This window comes from Anabrus simplex, chromosome 2 (genome assembly GCF_040414725.1).
Source record: "Anabrus simplex isolate iqAnaSimp1 chromosome 2, ASM4041472v1, whole genome shotgun sequence".
Lineage (NCBI taxonomy): Eukaryota > Metazoa > Arthropoda > Insecta > Orthoptera > Tettigoniidae > Anabrus > Anabrus simplex.
In genome coordinates, this window is record NC_090266.1 from 489934003 (window position 1) to 489957872 (window position 23870).

At 42.4% G+C, this 23870-nt stretch overlaps 1 protein-coding gene across 1 annotated transcript in view; it reads right to left on the bottom strand.

Annotated features, from left to right (window-relative positions):
* The window catches only part of LOC136863578 (ribonucleoprotein PTB-binding 1), a 434340-nt gene that overhangs the window by 235273 nt on the left and 175197 nt on the right, over nucleotides 1–23870 (bottom strand). The window lies entirely within an intron of this gene.

Sequence of the window (23870 nt, forward strand, 5' to 3'; positions counted from 1 at the left end):
TCTGTTGTACCAAGAGACAGGCAGCTTGAACCCTAACAAGCAGGTCTTTTTATCCGTTTATACGGGCGTTTCCTACCCCAACCAACGTAACCCCAGAGGAAAAGGTCCAGAGGTGTGAGACCCGGCGATCACGCTGGCCGTGGGACAGGACCTCCCCTACCAATTCAACTATGATCACATCTTGTAGGAACACCACCAGATTACGTAGACCAGTCAAATCGGGGGCAGCAAATAAGGTTCCATTAGGTTATCTTGGACAATGCCCGCCCATGTGTTGACAGAGAATCGTTGCTGGTGGCTACCGAAGTGGGTGGCGTGTGGATTGTTCTCACTCCAGACATGGCTGTTGCGGCTGTTGAAAACACCATCACGGGTGAATGAGGCCTCATCCGTGAACAATATGAAGTGTACAAAGTTCGGCACTAAAGCACTGCGGTGGATAATCCATTGACAGAAGTGAACTACTACTAATTCTTCTTCTTCTTCTTCTTCTTCTTCTTCTTCTTCTTCTTCTTCTTCTTCTTCTTCTTCTTCTTCTATGGCTCTACAGTTCATTGTGAACCTTGGCCTCTTCAACAAACTTCGGCCATTTATCTCGATTCAACGCTAAAAATTTCCGATACCTATAGCCCATTTCCCGAAGATCTTCAGTAACTCCATCCATCCATCTGGTTCTCGGTCGACCTCGTCCTCTCTATCCCCCTGGATTTCCATTTAATATCCTTTTAGCTACTTCCGTATCAATCATCCGTGCTACATGCCCGGCCCACCTCAATCTGGCTCATTTCACTATTCTTCTAATAGGTGGGTCTTTGTAAATGATGTACAATTCATGATTGTACCTCCTCCTCCATGTTCCTCTTTCACAGACTGGGCCGATGATTCTTCGAAGTATCTTTCTTTCGAAGGCATCCAGCATTCCAGTATCTCTTGCTGTTAATGGCCCAAGTTTCCAAGGCATATGTAAGCACTGGTCTTGTGTTTTATACATGGTCAATTTAGTGGTACGGGTCAAGAGCCTTCAGGAGAGAAGCCTTGTTAGAGCAAAATAGGCTCTGTTGGCTGCTATTAATCTCTGTTTAATTTCATGAGAGGTATCATTTGAGTAGGCGACTGTCGATCCCAAATATTTAAACTGCTCAACTCTCTCAAAAGTGTAATTGCCCACAGTTATTGAGGGTGGCATGTTCTCCTTACGTGGTTTCCCAGCAGCCATATATTTAATTTTCTGCTGGTTGATGTTCAGTCCCATTTTCCTACTGGCCTGTTCAAGGGCGATGAATGTCTCTTCCATTGCCTTTCGAGTTCATGCCACTATATGTATATCATCGGCATAAGCAAGTATCTGCACTGATCTATAGAAAATTGTTCCCCTATTCAGGAGGTATGCATCTCTCATCACCTTCTCCAAGGCAACATTAAAAAGGAGACATGCCAGTGCGTCTCCCTGCCGTACCCCATTTTGAATATTTAATGTCTCAGACATCATTCCACCCGTTCTTATACTACTTCGTGTCCCACTCATTGTCATTCTCACCAGCCTTACCAATTTTCCAGGAATACCCAGTTCAATCATAGCATGGTACAATTTCTCTCTATCTATACTGTCATCGTTCCTTTGTAGTCAATGAAGAGGTGATGCGTGCCAATCCCAAATTCGATTGTCTTCTCTAAAATTTGCCTTAAGGTGAAAATCTGGTCTACAGTGGACTTTCCTGGGATAAATCCACACTGATAAATCCCAGTCTCTCTCTGAACAATTGGGAGAAGACGGTCAAATAGAACGTTGGAGAATACTTTATATCCCAAGTTAAGTAGCGTAATTCCTCTATAACTATCACACTCAAGCTGATCCCCTTTCTTATATATAGGACATATAATTTCTTCTCCCCATTGGTGAGATATTTTCTCCTCATCCTATACTGAAGAACCTATTTTTAGGAAAGTCCGTCCCAATTCATTGCCACCTTGCTTGAGCAGTTCCGCTGGAATATAATCTGTTCCAGTTGCCTTGTTATTCTTCAACTTCTTCACGACAGTTATCACCTCTTCTAAAGTTGGTGGACCTACATTTTCGTCATGGTCATTTTCTCCTTGCGCATCAATTGAGTGTCTTGTTATCATTCTGAAGTTCAGGAGTCTATCAAAATGTCGCCGCCATCTTTCACATATCTCTTTCCCCTCGCTAAAAAATTCCTGTTTCATCCTTTATCAGGCTAGTTTTGCCACAGAAGGGTTTCCGTGCAGCATTTACCTCTCTGTAAAATTTCCTCGCCACATTTTGATTTCTCAGAAGCTCCATTTCTTCGATATTTGCCTTCATCCACTATCTCTTTTTCCTCTGATGGATCTTCTTTTCAATAGTAAACATCGTTTTCCACCGCATATTTCTAGGCTGGTATATGGTACAGCCGCACTCTATTTGCTGTCAGCATATCGGCAATGGATAGTGTGTTCGGCAGCGACAAATACACAGACATTATTTTAATCTGGACAACCTGGTCGGAATGCAGCCGAAGTTCCAAACGGACGTAGGCCAATCCCTTCTACATACGTATTTCACCGAACAGTATTAGTTTTTGTTTCATACAAGCAACTCTATTATCGAGTGGAATTTCTACACGTTTATGAATTAATAAGTTATTAAATGTCCTTTTCTGCATCTTTGGCGTGTTTACAAACAGTAGCGGTGATTAGGGGTTGGGGCGAGGAGGGACAGTGGCACCCTCCCCCAACTTTTTGGAGTAAACATTACATTTTTTCCACTTTAGCCAGCTGAAACTAGGAATCATTTAAAAAAAAAGATATTTGTACAAGCCTTGTTGTCTTATCTGCTAATTATTTCCTTTATTTTTTAATTATTAACATAATTATTGGCGGAAATACGTACAAAATGCCGTTCGTCGCGGCTAAACGAGTAGTATAGCGCTACGGCAGGTAGTGGAGACTTTACATGTGCTGTGAGGAAGGGTAGTAGGGGTACTGTACATATTTTTTTGACAAGGTCGTGGACACTGAGTTATAATTCACCCGCTTGCCGCGCGCATCCATCAGTCCGGCCCCCTCTTTTAGTGCCAATTAGTTTCTTAGTGTGTATTCAAATACTAAATGATTTTTAATTGTATAATCATGCCGTACTTCTATTTAATTGTACCGGGCGAGCTGGCCGTGTGGTTAGGGGCGCGCAGCTGTAAGCTTGCACCCGGAAGATAGTGGTTTTGAATCCCACTGTCGGCAGCCCTGAAGATGGATTTCCGTGGTCTCCCATGTTCACACAAGGCAAGTGCTGGGGCTGTACCTTAATTAAGGCCACGGCCTCCCTTTCCACGTGTAGCCCTTTCCTGCTTCATCGTTGCTATAAGTCCTATCTGTGTCGCTGCGACGTAAAGTCAATTGTAAAAAAAATTAATTGTAATTTCAACGGGAGATAGGTAATACCAACTTTACTTTCACCGGACTAAATTCTTTCGCTTGTGTTATATTGTTTATTATGTAAATGTAATTAACCTGCCCCGTGGTTTATTTGTAATAATACTTTTTTGAGATTGTGATTAAATGCTTTATACTCAAATTTTCACCAGGTCTCACAAACAAACCACGGGGCAGGTTAAATAGATTTACTTAATAAATAATATAACACTAAACAAATAACTTAGCCCAGTGAAAGGAACGTTGGTATTATCTCCCGTTGAAATTACAATTACAATTGAATTTATTTTACAATTGGCTTTACGTCCGCCTCTGTGGTGTAGTGGTTAGTGTGATTAGCTGCCACCCCCGGAGGCCCGGGTTCGATTCCCGGCTCTGCCACGATGTTTTGAAAAGAGGTACGAAGGCTGGAACGGGGTCTACTCAGCCTCGGGAGGTCGACTGGGTTGAGGTAGGTTCGACTGCCACCTCAGCCCTCTTCGATGTGGTTTTCCGTGGTTTCCCACTTCTCCTCCAGGCAAACGCCGGGATGGTCCCTAACTTAAGGTCACGGCCGCTTCCTTCCCTCTTAGTTGTCTAACCCTTCCGAACTTCCCATCCCTCCCACCAAGGCCCCTGTTCAGCATAGCAGGTGAGGTACTGGTCATCCTCCCCAGTTGTATACCGACCCAATGTCTCACCCTCCAGGACACTGACCTTGAGGCAGTAGAGGTGGGATCTCTCGCTGAGTCCGAGGAAAAATCAACCCTGGAGGATAAGCAGATTAAGAAGAATTGGCTTTACGTCGTACCGACACAGATACGACTTATGGCGACGATGAGACAGGAAAGGGCTACTCGTGGAAAGGAAGAGGCCGTGGCCTTAATTAAGGTACAGCCCTAGCACTTGCCTGGTGTGAAAATGGGAAACAACGGAAAACCATCTTCAGGCCTGCCGACTGTAGGATTCGAAACCACTATCTCCCGCGTGCAAGCTCACAGCTGCGTGCCCCTAACTCCACGGCCTGCTCGCCCGGTGCAATTAAACAGAAGTACGACATGATTATGCAATTAAAATCATTTAGTATTTGAATATACACTAAGAAACTAACAGACACTAAACGAGACTGCCAGACTGACGGATGCGCGCGGAAAGCAGGTGAATTATAACTCAGTGTCCACGACCTTGTCAAAACAATATGTACCCCTACTGCCCTTCCTCACAGCACATGTAAAGTCTCCACTACTTGCCGCAGCGCTATACAAATCGGTTAGCCACGCCGAACAGCATTTTGTGCGTATTTCCACGAATAATAATGTTAATTATTAAAAAATATAGGAAAGAATTAACAGATAAGACAACAGGGCTTGTACAAGTAGCTTTTTTAAAAATAATTCCTTATTCCAGCCGGCTAAAGTGGAAAAAATGTAATGTTTACTCCAAAAAGTTGGGGGAGGGTGCCACTGTCCCTACTCGCCCCACCCCGTAATCACCGCTATTGTTTGTAAACACACCAAAGATGCAGAAAAGGAAATTTAATAACTTATTAATTTATACACGTGTAGACACTCCACTTGATAATAGAGTTGCCTGTATGAAACAAAAACTAATACTGTTCGGTGAAATACGTGTGTAGGGGGCATTGTCCTACGTCTGTTTGGAGCTTCGGCTGCATTCCGACCAGGTTGTCCAGATTAAAATAATGTCCGTGTATTTGTCGCTGCTGAACACACTATCCATTGTCGATATGCTGACAGCAAATATAGTGCGGCTGTACCATACACCAGCCTAGAGATACGCGGTGGGAAACGATGTTTACTATTGCAAGGGGTGCATTAGACCTGTAACGCTGAGCAACATGCTGCGAGCGACAGGCTGGTCCTTATCTCTTCATATTCTGATGTAACCTACCCGCTGGCAGTAGTGCCCCTGTGAAAATCAGTTGGTAGACATCCCATTCATCATTTGTACATGCGGGACATTTGTAAGTAGAAAGTACGGCGTTCTTGAGCCACCTGGTATAAATCTGACTTGCGCTTTATATTTCTTTTCTTTCTTTCATGCACTGATGGTCGATTATCATTGTCCTTTTCCATGCCAAGTTTGTCTCCATTGATAAGTCTGGCTTTCTTTCGTTGAAGTTTCGCAACTTGACCTTTTTTACAGAGCGGGGTGTCAGCCCTACGTCTAACCTCTTCCGGAGGACGGGTAATTTTTAATTAGGGTTTTCTTCCCTTAGCCTTTGGAGAACCAACCCCACATACTACAAGGCAGCAGCATCTTCATCATAGCCCCGTTAGCCGCCAGTTTTCAGGGTTCCTGCTGGGCCTTCACAGCTACCGAAGCGGTCACGGGGCACACGCAGTCCCCACTGTACATCACCCCACCAGGCAATCCCTTACTTTATGACGTTGCCCGTCTCCCACGACGTGGACGAGGGGTTGGACTTATGGGAGACGACAGAAGTGAACGCGGGGCTCATAATTCGTTGGTCCCAGTGCTTGCACACGTTCTTTATGATAGCGGTGTAAAGCCTATTCTGCCAGCACTCTCCACACTGTATCCTTCGAAGTGTGCATTTCAAGGACAAGTTGACGTGTGATTATTGCTGGGTAGTCGGCCACACGATCCAACATAATTTCCTCAAAGTCTGGTGTCAGGACCTGTCTTTGGCGGGAACATTGACCGGCTCTCTGCGGTGCGAACGACCCCGTCTCCTGTAAGTCAGTATTCACGGAGATAAACTTCTTCCAAATAGGATGACGCCTGTTGGGAACGCGTTTTCTGTACATTCGCGCTACTTTACGGGTACTACATCCTGCCGCATCGTGCATTAAGTGCATGTCTGCCAACTCTCGTGACGAGTAACGTTCCATCTTCGACAACGCGTCATGTACTGTACACAGTAACATACCTCACCATGTAGAGATCACAAGCTGTCTGATGTAATGGACAACAGACACCAGGGATAGGGGTGTGCATGCGGCACAGATCAATGCGCCGGTTTGATGCATGCGGTCGTCACATGACACGTGTTAAGAGCTAAGTTGGGTAAAGTACGCCTGTTTTTTGTGGTCAGAGGTGTATGCTGTTCATCACCCGCTGCCTGTTCCAGTGTTCAACAGGCACCCGGGACCTTAGCGAGAGTGCGGCAGAACTGCTTGCGCCGTTGCAATACATGCATTGAGACTGGAGGTCGTCACTGTGAACAATTACTATGAGCTACGTTGTTATATACCGTGTACGCTGTGTATGTCCATAACACAATAAATATGCATTTCCGACCACTGGTTCCCTACCTCAATATAATCAGTTGCGGACCCACTATCACCTGATTCAATTTGACCCAGAAGGTTTGAGACACGCTGTATATTTGGAAAACTAGGAACATTATTGTCATAACTCTCGCTGAATTGGCATTGATTGTGATTGCTTATAGTAGAGAGCAAACTCGGCTACCTCATTAACGAACCTGACACACAAGCTGTCGGTAACTTTACTTCCTTACTCGAACACCTGCCTTTTGTTTGTTTTGTTTTCCAAACCGAATCCTAACTGAAGCAATAAAATAATAGAGGTAAAATATACCAGAAAGTTTTTCTTCACACACGAGATAGTTTTAATCACAGACAGTAATTCTGTTGAAATAATAATAATAATAATAATAATAATAATAATAATAATAATAATAATAATAATAATAATAATAATAATAATAATAATAATAACAATGACATTCATTATTCACAAAGGATAGAGCACTCCACAGATATATTCACACATCACAGATATCGCCTTACTTTGTTAACACACCACGCAAATAGCTTTACAACAGCACGAACTGCACTGTCACAGTGAAAACTGCATCGAGTTACGCTATGACAGCTACGTTCACGTACTGCGGGGATTTTCCTCCTACATCACGATGGAAACTAATGAAGTTTACTCTACAAGCAGAGCAATTAACTATGTGCAAGACCCGAAGTGTGCGATTCCCCACAACATCTGCCAAAAAGAGCAAATAATGCTCTTGCGATTACCGAGGAGAAGGTGAGACATATGCAATGCATGTCTCCAATGTTTTGGTATATAGGTAGATTATAATTCTTATTAATTAAATCATCCAGTAGATTGTATATAAATACATGTATCCACTGGTAGTCAATAGAGACAAGGAGGGAATCCCAAGGCACTTGAAGTGATCGTACGTTAAGAGCTGCTAGAAGAGAAAATCACGACATTGCATGATTAACTGCAGTGCCTGAGACAGGCAGACTGGCAACAGCAGAAATAACTCTAGATAAGACCAATACGCTAGCGGAACCAAGCATGCTATTTCAATGAAATAAATAATTATCTCATCCCATAGCCCCTCAAAATTCCTGAAGATATAATTTCCCCCTAATATTCCCCCTGACTCCTGTATCACCCCCCCCCCCACTTCCCCCGGGACGATTAAATCCCCCTAAATTTAGGGGTGAAACAACTAAGTTGGCAACACTACCAAACTCAAGCATGTTTGAGTTTACTGGACGCCAGAGGGCCAGTGGCAGCTATTATTGGACGTGTCTTAAAAGTAGTGATGGGTTGCGACTGGAATCGCGAAGAGTCGATTACATACGCCTGGGGAATCTGGTATCCGATTCCGGAATCGATTCCGAAGAACTAGTAGCACCATATGTGATGCAAATACGTAAACACGTGCAGCACGAATGTGTTCTGTAATGCGAGTTCGTTTTGGTTTATAACCAGGTTACTTTACAAGCCATGCCTGCTCTCAATGCCCTGCTCTGGAGTTACACACCCTAATGCGACTGTAATTTGATCAGAAAATATTATTCTCTGTTTGAAACTAATCAAACTGTATGGATTGTAAACACATCAAAAGTTGTACGGGGATTATGACATAATATAGTTCAAATATATGTACATATAGTTCAAATTTATAATATGTCATAATCCCTGTACAAGTTGTAATTTGTTTACAATCCATACAATTTGACATAATATAACACTACTATTTCAACAAAATGCAATTGTACTAAAGAGACAACCTTAACTAATGTTAAGCTGTGATGAAAACAAAAATAGTAATTCTGAGAGTTTGTCATAATATTTAGCAGTAGTATTAAAGTTCTTGTTCTTCTTCTTCTTCTTCTTCTTCTTCTTCTTCTTCTTCTTCTTCTTCTTCTTCTTCTTCTTCTTCTTATTATTATTATTATTATTATTATTATTATTATTATTATTATTATTATTATTGTACCGGGCGGTACACCTCCACTCCGCTAATTTAAAATGTGCGCCAGTTGAAACTCCTCTGCTGGAGGAAGTCTGAACTTTATCTATGCTATTAATTCTCTACTTTCTCAGAAGATGTCACCACGTGGAAAATTTTGAGTTTTTGAACTGTGTCATTTGTGATGTGTTTTTGTTTCGCTTGAAGTAAGAAGTGTGAAGTGTGAACTTTCTCTTCTAGAGGACACTACTGAAGATCAACAATAGTGCAACCTAGTGCGAAGTCAAAGAACTATTTTGTTGGAGAAATTTTTATTTCAAATGTTTGTTTCTTGCTAAATTTCTTTCTGTTATTGTTTAAGTTGGCTGTATACCCCTCTTTTCCCCTTTGTTTTAGATTTATCCAATCCTGAATTTCTTTGAGTTATTTCCGACCAATCCGATGTATCTTCCCCCAACTTGGATATGTTCCTGTACCCGAGCCAATAAAAGTTTGTGGGCGGGTGTTTTCATTCCCCTAACGCCTAGAAACTTCCGCGAGAGGATTTAAACTGCTGATTTTAGGGTCTCCGGGCCACTTCTGTTCCATCTTTCAGTGTATAAAGTACATAGCAGGAGGCGGGAAGCGCCTCTTTCCTCGGCAGCGGTCATCAATAAGGTAATGGCCGATTAATAAATTCTTTCTTTGCTAGCTCAGCAGTTTAACTCTCGGGGCGGGTGCGAAGCGTTCCACCATGTAACCTTTTCCTAAAATGTAACAATCTTTCTTCTATTCTCTTTTAAGCTACCTTCTGGGATAGAGAGTGCTAACCCTCTCGAGCTCCCACTCTTATTGTTTTGAGGTGAACTTATTTTCTCAACCTATTCTTCGTTAATGTAAAACAAATTGCTCTTTTCTAAAGTCACCTCGGTAGTATGGGATTAGCCCTTGCATTAGTGGCCTAGAGCCAGATTAGGTTTTTTAAAAAACAAGTGTATTAGGAGTGCAGATTGCCTCCTCTCAAATTGTTATTTTAGAGGTCATGTAATTGCCCCTTTTCATTTAATAGACCTCAGTAGGTTGGGTATTGTACCCCTGTGTCTATGTCCAGTGAGGACAACTTGAAGGTGGAGTTTGGTGTGGCCTGGGAGAGGCTTAAATTTTGAGAGCGAGTGGCTCTTTTGAAAATTAAGTGTTGTATGCCTCGTGGAGGCTTTTCTGTGTAATTTGGAGCAAGGGCTCCTAGGTATGAATGGGGTTTTCTGCCCCTCTGTTAAAACTCGTGTTTGGGGTAAAACTGAGCTGATTGCCCAAGCTGTGTAAAATCAGGGCGCGAAGCCCAATTCCTGTAAATATTGTAACTACCCTTTTTGACTTGCTACTATGTACCTGCCATGCTTGTTATTTCTTGTTTTTGAAAAGAAAATATAACCTTGTTAAATTTTAAATTAATTTTGCTTTCGTAGCTGGAGACCTATTCACACCCGCACCTTCTTTCACCTCTACCTACCACGGAAAAACTCCGTAACAAGTGGTAGCAGAGCGTGGTTGAATGGGTCTCAATTTAGCCCCTTTTGACGGCTAAACATTGTTTGTTCCGAACTCTAACTATTTTCCCAGTTGCTGGAATCTTTTGAGTTTTTCAAAATTGTTCTGTCACCATGCCCGGCCCTCGCGATGTTCTCCATCTTAACTATTTGCGCAAGGAGGAGTTGATCTATGAATTGACTATTAGAAATGTACAATCTGGAGGCACGGTTGCAGTAGACACAAACAAGCTTAGAGAGTCCCTAGATTTGCCCATTTCCATCCCCAATTTCGGAGAGAAAGAAATTGACGACTCTCTGTCCACGATCACGGAGAATATTACTGGGCTAACTTCTGTAGTTAGTTTTTTTGATGAAAATGATCCTTCTCCTAATCAAATTAAGCGTGTGCAAGCTAGGCTATATCATTTTTCGAATAGGGTTAACGATCTGTTGTCTCTAAAGTTGAATGACGTTCAGAAGAAGGAAGCTAGTACGCTGCTTGAAAATATGTCTGAATTATCTAGCAAGGTCACTCAATTGTTAACAGGGGAGGTTCCTCCCAAAAGCGATCTACCTACCACAGTGAATGCAGGTAGTGAGGAAGCGCCTCCCAAGGGAGAAGTTAATAGGATAACCGTTGCTGCTCAAACTATCCCTGCCCCATTGGACAACGAATCTGAACGTCGTGCATCATTGAGTAACATCCGTTCTGAATTAACTTCCTTGCCATTGAAACCTTTACCTACTATGTCACCCGGGTTTAACAGCTTGCCTCATCCATTGGCAATGTTGCTCAGAGGTATCTCTAAGTTTTCCGTTAATACCACCAGTGATGTAATTTCTTTTTTAAGATTTCTAGTTGAATTTCAGGATCATGCCCTTGTGTTTTCTCTTTCTCCATGTCAAATTTTGCAAATTATCTATCCGTATGCTATTGGTATTCTCTCAGATAAAATCGTAAGAGCCATTGCCGAGCAATCATCTATTGAGGATTTCCATGCCCATTTGCTAGCTAACTTCATCCCGGCTAGGGCCAGGTCCTCCCTTATTCAGAAGTACTATTACCGTGTACAACGCTTGGATGAAAACTTGGCTGATTTCATACAGGACATTAAGTTTTATACTAGGGTGTTTGCTCTTCATTTCCCTGAGGATCAGATTGTACAAGCTATTGTGGAAGGGATTTCACCACCCTACAGGTCATATTTGTGTTTCGCGGCGTGCCCGCAAACTTTCTCTGAACTTGAAGCATTGGCCGTCTCAGCGGAAGGAGTTAGATACGCCGATTCTTTGCGTGTCGCGAAAGAACCCCCGCCTTCCTTTAGTAATACTCGGCCTCCACCTCGCCGACCTGTCAATCCCCGTAAATGTTATGCTTGCGGGTCGCCTGACCATCTGCGCAACAAGTGTCCACTGATCAAGTCAAGTGGGACAAGGAATGGAGCCGGGTCATCACAAGGCTGTTTTAAATGTGGGGCTTTCTCACATATCGCCAAGAATTGTCCCAATTCGAATAGCACCCCCTCCTGCTCAACTTCTGGTGCAAATTCCACCTATGCCAATAATAAAAAGTGACTAGTGGCTTCGGCTGAGTCGACTAATCCATCTTCCCGAGACTCAGCCCCTGGTAAACAGGTTGTAAATTCAGGGAACGAGCAATTTTCAAATTCATCTTTTGAAGGTCCCAAAGAGTGTCTTAGGATTGCGGCGGATACCCCCGCACCGGTCCCCTTTCTCAAAATTGAGTTAAATAACGAGCCTATAACAGCTCTCTTAGATTCAGGTAGTGTTTGTTCTATTATTTCGGCTGATTGGTATTCAAAATTGAAATCTGTTTGTAAACTTCCTAACTATTGTTTGTCGGCGATCCAATACGTTTCGGCTAATTCCTCTCCATTAGAAATTCTCGGTTCCTTATATGTCAAAATTCGTATTTTTAAATTCACATGGAAAGTTAAATTGTTTGTGGCCAAGCACTTGTCTTGCCCCATTATATTGGGAGCGGACTTTATTTCTCACACTGGTCTTGTGCTCGATCTTCAGAGTAGGTCTTGCACTTTCAAATTTGCCTCTAATTGTAATATCCCTCTATTAAAGTGTAATTCTGCATCATGTTCTTCTATTTCGCCTACCCAGGATGAGATGTTGTTAGACCTTAGACATCTACCTGAGGAGCAGGCTGATAGTATTCGCAAATTGTGTCAGTCGTTTCCCGAGGTGTTCTCAGATACTCTTGGTGTTACTGATCTTATTGAATACAAAATTGAGGTCACGGATTCGATGCCTGTCCGTTTTCCACCTTATAGGCTATCTCCACCTAAAATGAAGGCTCTAAAAGAAATCTTCGATCAGATGTTGAAGGACGGTATTATTAGGCCCTCTAAGTCAGCGTATTCTTCGCCTATTTTTTTAGTCCCGAAACCCCAAGGAGGCTTCAGGCCTGTCACTGATTACAGGGCTCTCAATCGGAAGGTGGTGTTACAATCTGTGCCCCTTCCCGACCTTCATTCTTGTTTTTCATGGTTTCGTAAGGCCAAGTTCTTTACTATCTTGGACTTGAATCAGGCCTATAATCAAATTCCCCTTGCCGAAGAGTCTAAACATCTTACAGCGTTTGCCACGGACTGGAATTTATACGAATACAACCGCGTGCCTTTCGGGCTCCCCACGGGAGCAGCTGTACTCACTAGGCTACTAGATAGGGTCTTCTCCGACATCAAATTTGAGTACTTATATCACTACTTGGACGATGTCGTCGTATTTTCAGAGACTTTTGAAGAACATCTAGATCATCTGCGAGAAGTTCTCGATCGCCTTCGTAAGGCTGGGTTAACTGTTAAGTTGTCCAAGGTTGCCTTTGCTAAGCCCTCTATGTCTTTCCTAGGGCATATTGTGTCACCGGATGGTGTAGCAGTCGATCATTCTAGAACACAGGCCATCCGTGATTTTAAACCTCCCAAGGACATTAAAGGTATCGCCAGGTTCATTGGTATGGTGAATTTCTTCAGGAAGTTTATTCCTAACTTCGCTAATAGAGCGGCGCCCTTAAACCTTCTTCGTAGGAAAGGCATCAAATTCGAGTGGGGACCTTCTCAACAAGCCGCTTTTGAAGACCTTAAATTAGCTCTTTGTAATGCCCCTGTACTTGCTATGCCTGATTTCTCGAAGAAATTCATTGTCCAAACCGACGCATCGTCGTCAGCGGTAGCTGCAGTCCTTCTTCAAGAGACTGAACTAGGGAGGCGCCCCATCGCCTATGCGTCTAGGACATTGTCGGCTCAAGAAGCCAAGTATTCCATCTATGAGCTCGAAGGTTTGGCAGTCTTATTCGCCTTAGAGAAGTTCCGTCTCTATCTGGAACACGTCAAATTCGACCTGGAGACAGATAATCAACCTTAAGCTGGGTCTTAGGTAGGCCGCGTCGTACTGGTCGTATAGCCCGCTGGGCCATCCGTATTTCTGCCTTCCAGTTTGATGTTAGACATATCAGAGGTACCGAAAATGTTGTTGCTGATGGACTCAGCCGTATGTTTTCTAACGACGTCGAGACCCATGAACCGGTCGACAGTTCCTCACCTTCCGAGTCCATACTATCTAAGGTTAATGCCATCCTAACAGATGCTCCCATGCTCTTTAGGGATATCGAGAAATACCAACGTGAAGATCCGACGCTGGCTCCGATAATGGAAACCCTTTCTTCTGGGGAACATGTTGTCCCTTATGTTCTGAGGAATGGTGTTCTATGTTGCCCTTCGAGGCATGATAAGATGATGAAAGTTGTTGTTCCAGCGGTTCTTGTACCTATGATCTTCAAGTATTATCATGAGACCCCATTAGGAGGGCATCTTGGTATCTTTAAAACTCGTGAAAAGATTCGTGAAATGTTCATCTGGAAAGGTATGGACGGTGAAATCCGTGAACTAGTAAAGGCTTGTAAATCCTGTTTGCTTAGTAAACCGACCATGTCCACCAAGGTAGGCCTCTTGTCTTCTCAGCAAGCGTCGCGCCCCATGGAACGCCTGTATATTGATTATGTAGGACCATTCCCCCAGTCAAAGGGTAATGCCAACAAGTTCATCCTTGTGTGTGTAGATGGTTTTACCAGATTTTCTTGGTTATTTCCGACTAAGCTGGCTACCGCTCAGTCTACCATTACTTGCTTAAATTCTATTTTTGCTTCTTTTGGTCCGTGCCAATATATTGTATCTGATAATGCGAAGGCTTTTACATCTAACTTATTTCGTAAATTCTGTTTTGACTTATCCATCTCTCATGTAACTACTTCTGCTTATTACCCTCAACCATCTCTGGCTGAACGGGTTAATCGTAATCTCAGGTCCGCACTTATTGCCTATCATCATGAAGATCATTCCAGGTGGGACACGTCCCTGCATTGGTTAGCTTTTGCTTTGAATTCGGCGGTTCATGAATCTCATAAGTTCACTCCAGCTTCCTTGATGTTCAAGTTTGTTCCCAACACGCCGCTCTCTAACCTTTGGTCTCTGAGTGACATTCTACCCGAGACAATAGATCCGGATAATATTAAAGATCTTTGGAAGAAGGCTAAAGCCAATCTTAAGGTATCTCATGAAAAGGTTAGAGAAAAGTATGATCGTGGACGGAGACCCACCACTTTGAAGGTAGGTGACCAGGTGATGGTCAAGAATTTTGTTCCCGCGGGCAAGCTTGCCCCCAGATTTCATGGGCCATGCATCATTCTCGATTTTCTTACGCCGGTTACATTGTTAGTAAGCAATCCAGCCACCGAGAGGATATTTAGGGTTCACCTGTCCCAGGTGAAACCGGTGTAAATTTTGTGTCAACTTGCTTCATATAATTTGATAGGAATATGAAGGTTATATTTTCTTTTTTGAGTTCCACTCTTAAGGCATTCTGCTCCTTCTATTTTATTTTATATGTAAGTATTTCTGTAAAACCTCCCCCGATTTGTTAAACTGCCATCCTGTCCTTGCCACGGCCATTACCACGCTCCCGTCTCCTGCTCCACTACACACAGTGGCTGGCTTAGATGAAATGCCATGGATATCTGCACGCCGCTGGCCCCTCAATCTCTCTACATGCCTGTGCCCTCAAAAAACATGATGGTCCAACACAATTCTGCCGCCTAGCTTAAATGTTTCAGTGCCCCCGCAGCCGCGCGGCGCTGTGCCGCGACTGGGTTCGAGGACGGGCCCCCTCGGCCCCAGCGAGGACGACATGTGCACGGCGAGCCGGAGCTCTCCTCCCGGCCACGACTGATGTGCGGCGCACGACCTGCTACTTGCCCGCAGCCTGTATATGTTCACCGCGGGCGCGGCGTGTTTCAACACCTCTGCTCCCTTCATAGTGCGGGCGAGCGGTATCTCAGGGTACTTGAGGGGTCCGAGCGGCCTCCTTTGGACGCAAGCTGCAACGGCCGGTCTGGCCATCCAACTTCATCAACCTCAACTACATGGACAGTTACGATAAGCAATGACTACACTCGGGAATTCAACAGCAATATTTGGTGGACATTGCAAAATTTTTCATCACTTTTAAGTATTAAAAGTCTATCTTCGGAATTCTACTTCTACAAACTTAAAAACTTTACTTCATCTGCAACAACAAAATTTTGAAACTAAATCAAACCAAATTAAGAAAATCTTATAAATTTTTTTTTTGGCAATTAATCTCCATATCTACATCAAAACTTGGACCTTGTTTTCAAACAATTTCATGTGTCACCCCGGGAGGAACTTTGGGGGGGGGGGGGGGAGGTCTGTACCGGGCGGTACACCTCCACTCCGCTAATTTAAAATGTGCGCCAGTTGAAACTCCTCTGCTGGAGGAAGTCTGAACTTTATCTACGCTATTAATTCTCTACTTTCTCAGAAGATGTCACCACGTGGAAAATTTTGAGTTTTTGAACTGTGTCATTTGTGATGTGTTTTTGTTTCGCTTGAAGTAAGAAGTGTGAAGTGTGAACTTTCTCTTCTAGAGGACACTACTGAAGATCAACAATAGTGCAACCTAGTGCGAAGTCAAAGAACTATTTTGTTGGAGAAATTTTTATTTCAAATGTTTGTTTCTTGCTAAATTTCTTTCTGTTATTGTTTAAGTTGGCTGTATACCCCTCTTTTCCCCCTTGTTTTAGATTTATCCAATCCTGAATTTCTTTGAGTTATTTCCGACCAATCCGATGTATCTTCCCCCAACTTGGATATGTTTCTGTACCCGAGCCAATAAAAGTTTGTGGGCGGGTGTTTTCATTCCCCTAACGCCTAGAAACTTCCGCGAGAGGATTTAAACTGCTGATTTTAGGGTCTCCGGGCCACTTCTGTTCCATCTTTCAGTGTATAAAGTACATAGCAGGAGGCGGGAAGCGCCTCTTTCCTCGGCAGCGGTCATCAATAAGGTAATGGCCGATTAATAAATTCTTTCTTTGCTAGCTCAGCAGTTTAACTCTCGGGGCGGGTGCGAAGCGTTCCACCATGTAACCTTTTCCTAAAATGTAACAATCTTTCTTCTATTCTCTTTTAAGCTACCTTCTGGGATAGAGAGTGCTAACCCTCTCGAGCTCCCACTCTTATTGTTTTGAGGTGAACTTATTTTCTCAACCTATTCTTCGTTAATGTAAAACAAATTGCTCTTTTCTAAAGTCACCTCGGTAGTATGGGATTAGCCCTTGCATTAGTGGCCTAGAGCCAGATTAGGTTTTTTAAAAAACAAGTGTATTAGGAGTGCAGATTGCCTCCTCTCAAATTGTTATTTTAGAGGTCATGTAATTGCCCCTTTTCATTTAATAGACCTCAGTAGGTTGGGTATTGTACCCCTGTGTCTATGTCCAGTGAGGACAACTTGAAGGTGGAGTTTGGTGTGGCCTGGGAGAGGCTTAAATTTTGAGAGCGAGTGGCTCTTTTGAAAATTAAGTGTTGTATGCCTCGTGGAGGCTTTTCTGTGTAATTTGGAGCAAGGGCTCCTAGGTATGAATGGGGTTTTCTGCCCCTCTGTTAAAACTCGTGTTTGGGGTAAAACTGAGCTGATTGCCCAAGCTGTGTAAAATCAGGGCGCGAAGCCCAATTCCTGTAAATATTGTAACTACCCTTTTTGACTTGCTACTATGTACCTGCCATGCTTGTTATTTCTTGTTTTTGAAAAGAAAATATAACCTTGTTAAATTTTAAATTAATTTTGCTTTCGTAGCTGGAGACCTATTCACACCCGCACCTTCTTTCACCTCTACCTACCACGGAAAAACTCCGTAACAATTATTATTATTATTATTATTCATTTTCTACCACTTTTCCCACATCTGTTGGGTCGCGGGTCGAACTGTATCGCACATGTTGATTTGGCCCGGTTTTATAACCGGATGCCCTTCCTGACGCCAACCCTGTATTGAGGAATGTAATTACTGCTGCGTGTTCCTGGGTTGGTCGGTAGTGTGGTGTGTTGTCTGAATATGAAGAGGAAAATGTAGGGACAAACACAAACACCCAGTCCTCGGGCCGAAATAACTAATCAGAGGCAATTAAAATCCCCCACCCGGCCGAGATCGAACTCGGGACCTTCTGGACTGAAGGCCTCAACGCTGACCATCCAGCCAATGAGTCGGACAGTAGCACGAAATGTATATTGCAAATTAAATGTAACGGAAGACAGGTACGCTATGAAACAAGTTGTGTACTTATTAAAAACTAGCTGATGTACCCGTGCTTCGCTACGGGATTCTCAGAAAGACTGACTTTGTGGTTTTCCTAACTGAAATCAACATAGGTCATTACAAAAACGTAAGTATGGATGTAGCGATTAAGAGCAATGCTATCATATAAAATACTCGATCAAATGGAAAGCCGCACGTTTTATCACTTTTAACGAACAGTGCTGCGGTTAGATTGCGGTGCCGATCTAATAGTCCAAAGTTCCAGAGCTGGGATGACCAGGCCGCAGATTGCCATGAACACTCATATGTCATTATTCTGCTAAATATGCACACTGTTCATTCCAATCAGTACCTCAGAGTAGGGATTGAATAGCCCGAATGCTATGATGATCCAGTGTGTTACGTACCAGTAGTATCAGCAAATTCATAAACCAGGGGAATGGTATGCTAAAGAAGAAAGTTATCTAACTCACCAGCTACTTCCCATCAATATTCAGGCAGGCTGTTACACTCTGTCCGACTGAGCGAGTTGACCGTGTGGTTAGCGGTGCGCAGCTGTGAGCTTGCATCCGAGAGATAGTGGATTCGAACCCCATTGTCGGCAGCGCTGAAGATGGTATTCCGTGGTTTCCCACTTCCACACCAGTCAAGTGTTGGGCCTGTACCTTAATTAAGGCCTAAGTCACTCCTAGCCCTTTCCTATCCCATCGTCGCCATAAAACCTATCTATGTCGGTGCGACGGAAATCAAATAAAAATTACTCTGTACGCAGCAGTAATCCTATCTTCCGGAGATGAGGGGCAACAGAAGACACAAACATCACGAGAAACAATGGTCAATGTAATGTTATTGTTGATCAGTGTTATGAGCTTTCTATATTGTAGGCCTACACATTTAGTTTTCTTTCGACTCTGTGATTTGTGAAATATTTTGTACCGCAAACTGTAGTTTCTTATTCTCCGACTTTACATACCGATTTTCATTAAATACTGTTTACCCATTTTCTCGTTACTCGGCGCTGATATGGACTTAGTAACAAAAATTCAAATTCATGAATATCTTGGTGATCATAGCCAGTACGGTAACAATGTATAAGACATGAATAATAGGAAATTTAATACTATATAACCTTAGTTATCTAGCATTCACCGACTACACTTCTAATAAGAAATATTTGAGAATTACATTTTAGGCCTTCCCCTAAACTACCATTTCACTCAGCGTGAATAAAATATTTTACAGCCAAGACTATAGCGACTTATTTCCTGACTTTGCATGCCGATTTTCATCAAGATAGGACTACTAATAACAACACTATTTGAGAATTAAATTTTAGGCCTTCCCCTAAACTACCATTTTTCTCAGCGTGAATACAATTATTGACAGTCTAGATTCTAGCAATTTATTCCCCAACTTTGTATACTCATTTTCTTTAAAATACGCCCACTAATAACAAATAGTTGAGAATTCAATTTTAGGCCTTCCCCTAAACTACCATTTCACTCAGTGTGAGTAAAATGATTTATAGCCTAGATTGTAGAGGTTCATCCCCCGACTTCACATACCGATTTTCATTAAATTCTCTTCAACCGTTTTCTCGTGATGCGTGTAGATACATACATACATACATACATACATACATACAGACATTACGGAAAAGTAAAAAGTGCATTTTCTTGTTACTATGGACATGACCGATACAGAAATACCATTATTTTCAAATTCTGAGCAATGTACAGAAAAAACTCTCATTTTATATATATAGATTACATTTCAGGCCTTCCCCTAAACTACCATTTCACTCAATGTGAATAACATTATTGATAGCCTAGATTATAGCGACCTATTCCCCGACTTCGCACACCAATTTTCGTGAAGATACGACCACTAATACAATAAATATTTGACAATTAAATTTTAGGCCTACCCCTAAACTACCATGTTTCTCAACGTGTATAGCCTATATTGTAGCGACTTATTTCACATGTTTGTCTACCGATTTTCATTAAGACACGACCACTAATAACAAATATTTGAGAATTAAATTTCAGGCTTCCCCTAAACTACCATTTCACTCAGCGTGATTAAAATAATTTATAGCCTAGATTGTAGCGGTTCATCACCCGACTTTACATTCCGATTTTCATTAAATTCTCTTCAACCGTTTTCTCGTGATGCGTGTACATACATACAGACAGACAGACAGACAGAAATTACGGAAATGTAAAAAATGCATTTTCTTGTTATTGTGAACATGACCGATACAAAAATAGCATTCTTTTCAAATTCTGAGCAATGTACAGACAAAACTCTTATTTTATATACATAGATGTGGCTTAATTCCACAGACTTTATACGTTTATTTTAGCGATATTTGAAAACCACATTAGAAAAATACAGTATAAGCATAAATAACAATGTCGATTGCTACACCCAGTGTCGAAATGTGTAATGTGATTTCCAGACAACTAGGATAAATTGTTATTTCATTATTATGTGGCATAATTCATTCGTGACGACCAATAAGACATTTCACTGTATACAAAAGAAATAGTAAATATTGCACGTTCGAATTTCCCCCCGCACTTTCAAAATAAGCGCCTTAATGAACTCCTCTATTGACCAAAATGTGAAATTGCTACTACATAAAGTTGAGACTTTAATCAGAAGAGGTCACTACTGAAACATTAAGTAAGTGTGTTATTGTGAAGTTTCCTAAACTGATTGGATTTCTATTGGTTTTGTTTTTGCTGTACATCAAGAAGTTTGGACGTTCTTCCACAGATGTCACTACCAAAAAACAAAAAAACAAAATATAGTAATGCACTCTGGTGCAAGGTAAAGGAAGTTGTTATTGAAAGAAATTATGTGTTTATAGGTTTTCTCAACTTTCATTTGTTTTCTTTATGTAATTCCTTATTGTAGTTAGACCCATTCAAGCCCACACCTTCTTTCACCTCTCTGCGTTCCACAGATACTTCTGTCTCATTCCGCCAGTTTTGAATTTGGCCAATGAAAATTTTTCTGTAATTTTCAGCCTATCACAGGCTTCTTGTTCGGTTTTGAGTGTAACTTTTGGGTTCAGCCAATAAAAATGAGAGGATGTGTCCGGATTAGCCCAGAATCCTCTCGAAACTTCCCTGAGGGTATATAAGTTGCGGCTTTTCAAGTTTTCTGGTCTCATTTGATCGTCGTCTTTCTGTGTGTGTGTGTGTGTGTGTGTGTGTGTGTGTGTGTGTGTGTGTTAAGGCAGGAGGCGGGACGCCTCATTCTTCGGCAGGCAGTACATCAGCCAGGTAATGGCCACCTAAATTCTCTTTTCTGTAGTTACCTCCGCAGACTTATCCGAGGGGAAGATTCGAATTTTTAACTATGTAACAACGCTTTTCTAAATTGTAAATTTTCTTTCGGCTAATGTAAAATTTCATAAAGTCTTTAACTGTAAATCGGGGATAGAGAGCGAGTTACCCTCTCGAGCTCCCCTTCATCTTGGTTTGAGGTGACGACGACTTCGTAACTGTTTTCTTCCTGTAATGGATTAAATTAATTCCCATGCGAGTCACCTCAGTAGTTTCATCGGGCCCAGAGCACTGTTAGGGTTTTAATATTTCATTTACCGAGCTCGATAGCTGAAGTCGCTAAAGTGCGGCCAGTATCCAGTATTCGGGAGATAGTAGGTTCAAACCCCACTGTCGGCAGCCCTGAAAATGGTTTTCCGTGGTTTCCCATTTTCACACCAGGCAAATGCTGGGGCTGTACCTTAAGGCCACGGCCGCTTCCTTCCTACTCCTAGCCCTTCCCTGTCCCATAGTCGCCATAAAACCTATCTGTGTCGGTGCGACGTAAAGCAACAAGAAAAAAAAATAGAAAAAAATTCATTATCTTGGAGCGCAAGTGTACGCCTCCATTCGGTTTGTGTTCGGGCCAGTCATTTAACCTGTTCATTTTCCGCAAAGGCCCAGTAGGTTGGGTACTAGATATCCGTGTGTAAAACTATTTCCATTTGTAAATAGTGCCTTGTGAGGCCAGAGAGGTTAAATATTGTAACTTCTGGAGCAAGTGCTCTTAAATCAGAATATTTCCGTCCCTGTCTAAACATTGAGATTTCGTGAATTTTGTAAACCGGATCCGGTATCTAAGAATTTGTAAACTAAGGGCTTGAAGCCCTAAAGCTGTAAAATTCACTAAGCTTGGATTTTCCCAAGTTTTGTTTCAAGATTGCTAATTGTACCTGCCATGTTGTTATGTTCACTCAGTGAAAAAATTGTTAAGTTTGATATTCTAAAAGAAATATAACCTTTTAAAGTTTTAATTCAAATTTTTCATATTGTAGTTAGACCCATTCAAGCCCACACCTTCTTTCACCTCTCTTCGTTCCACAGATACCCCGGAACAATAATAATAATAATAATAATAATAATAATAATAATAATAATAATAATAATAATAATAATAATAATAGTCCGCCTCTGTGGTGTAGTGGTTAGCGTGATTAGCTGCCACCCTCGGAGGCCCGGGTTCGATTCCCGGCTCTGCCACGAAATTTGAAAAGTGGAACGAGGGCTGGAACGGGGTCCACTCAGCCTCGGGAGGTCAACTGAGTAGAGGTGGGTTCGATTCCCACCTCAGCCATCCTGGAAGGGAAATAAAATACCACCGTGAAAAAAAAAACTGGTCCCTTGCCAGGGTTACGGCGAAGAATGGTAAATGACCAGAAGCCAGAAAACATCTTGAGGCAACCTCTAGGGCTAACAACCCTAGTTGTAAAAGGATGGGTACCCGTCCAAAGCAAAGTCAAGTCAAAAAGCATGATGGCACAACATTTCAAGAAACATACCCCAGGGGGTAAATCTTCGGATAAATCCCTTGTCGTGAACGCCACGGCGCACGAGTCTCGGATTCTGGGGGAGACTCGACATCATGCAAGAGACGAGTCGGAGCGTCTCTGTGTACCCCGAAGATTCAAAAACTCAGGCCAAAATCTAAAACCTTTCTAGCAACTTTCAACATAAATTCACTTACACAAACTGGCAAGCTGAAAACCCTCACCAAAGCTCTTCACGAAAATCAGATATCCATAATGGCCCTACAGGAAACAAGGTACCCAGATGAAGAGATTTTTTAATCCGAAGGCTACCGATTTTTCAAGAGCAAAGCGCAAAGAGGTATCCTCAACGGAGCTGTGATGCTTGGAACCGCGTTTGCTGTTAGAACCAAGATCCTTAAATCGGTTGCAAATTTCGAACCTCTGAATGACAGATTGTCTATACTCACAATTAAATGCGCGAGCAAAACCTACGCCCTAGTTAACGCACATGCTCCTACAAACGATAAGAACAAGTCTGATCCAGACGAAGTTGATAATTTCTGGGACCTACTGGATGAAAAATTAAACAAAATCCCCAAACACCATGTCAAGCTTCTTTTGGGTGACTTCAATGCCCAACTAGGTCGTGAACAAAAGTACAAGAAAGTTATAGGAAATTACCCTGCTCACAAAAGAACCAATCCCAACGGAAAAAGACTGGTGTCCATTTGCGAAAATCACAACCTGCAGGTCATGTCGACCCACTTTCGCCATCTACCCAGAAAGCAAATGACTTGGCGTTCTTCCGTCCAAGCTCTCGGAGAGTTCCAAATTGATCATGTTGCAATCTCCAGGAGAAACAGCCCTGAGATTATGAATGTCAAGGTAAAGAAAGGCATCAATGTGGCCTCAGATCATTATATGTCTCTTATCAAATTCAAACCAATTCCCGCAAACACAAGGAAGACAACCAAACCGATCACACGCTTCGACAAAGGGTCGAGGAGTTCCAGGAGAAGGCTAGACCAAATGACCGTGACTTTAACAACGCCAAAGGTCTCCTTGTTGAGGCCGCCAAGGACGTTGCAGAAATCAAGAGAAGCAAAAAGGATGCCTGGTGGAAAGGTACCTGCGAATCAGTCCTCCAAGAAAGACTCAATGCGTGGAAACAGTACAACTCTACGAAATCAGAAAATGATTGGGAAACCTACAAAACCCAACGTGCCCAAGCAGCTAGGGTGTTCAGAACTGAGAAACGTAAATACGAAA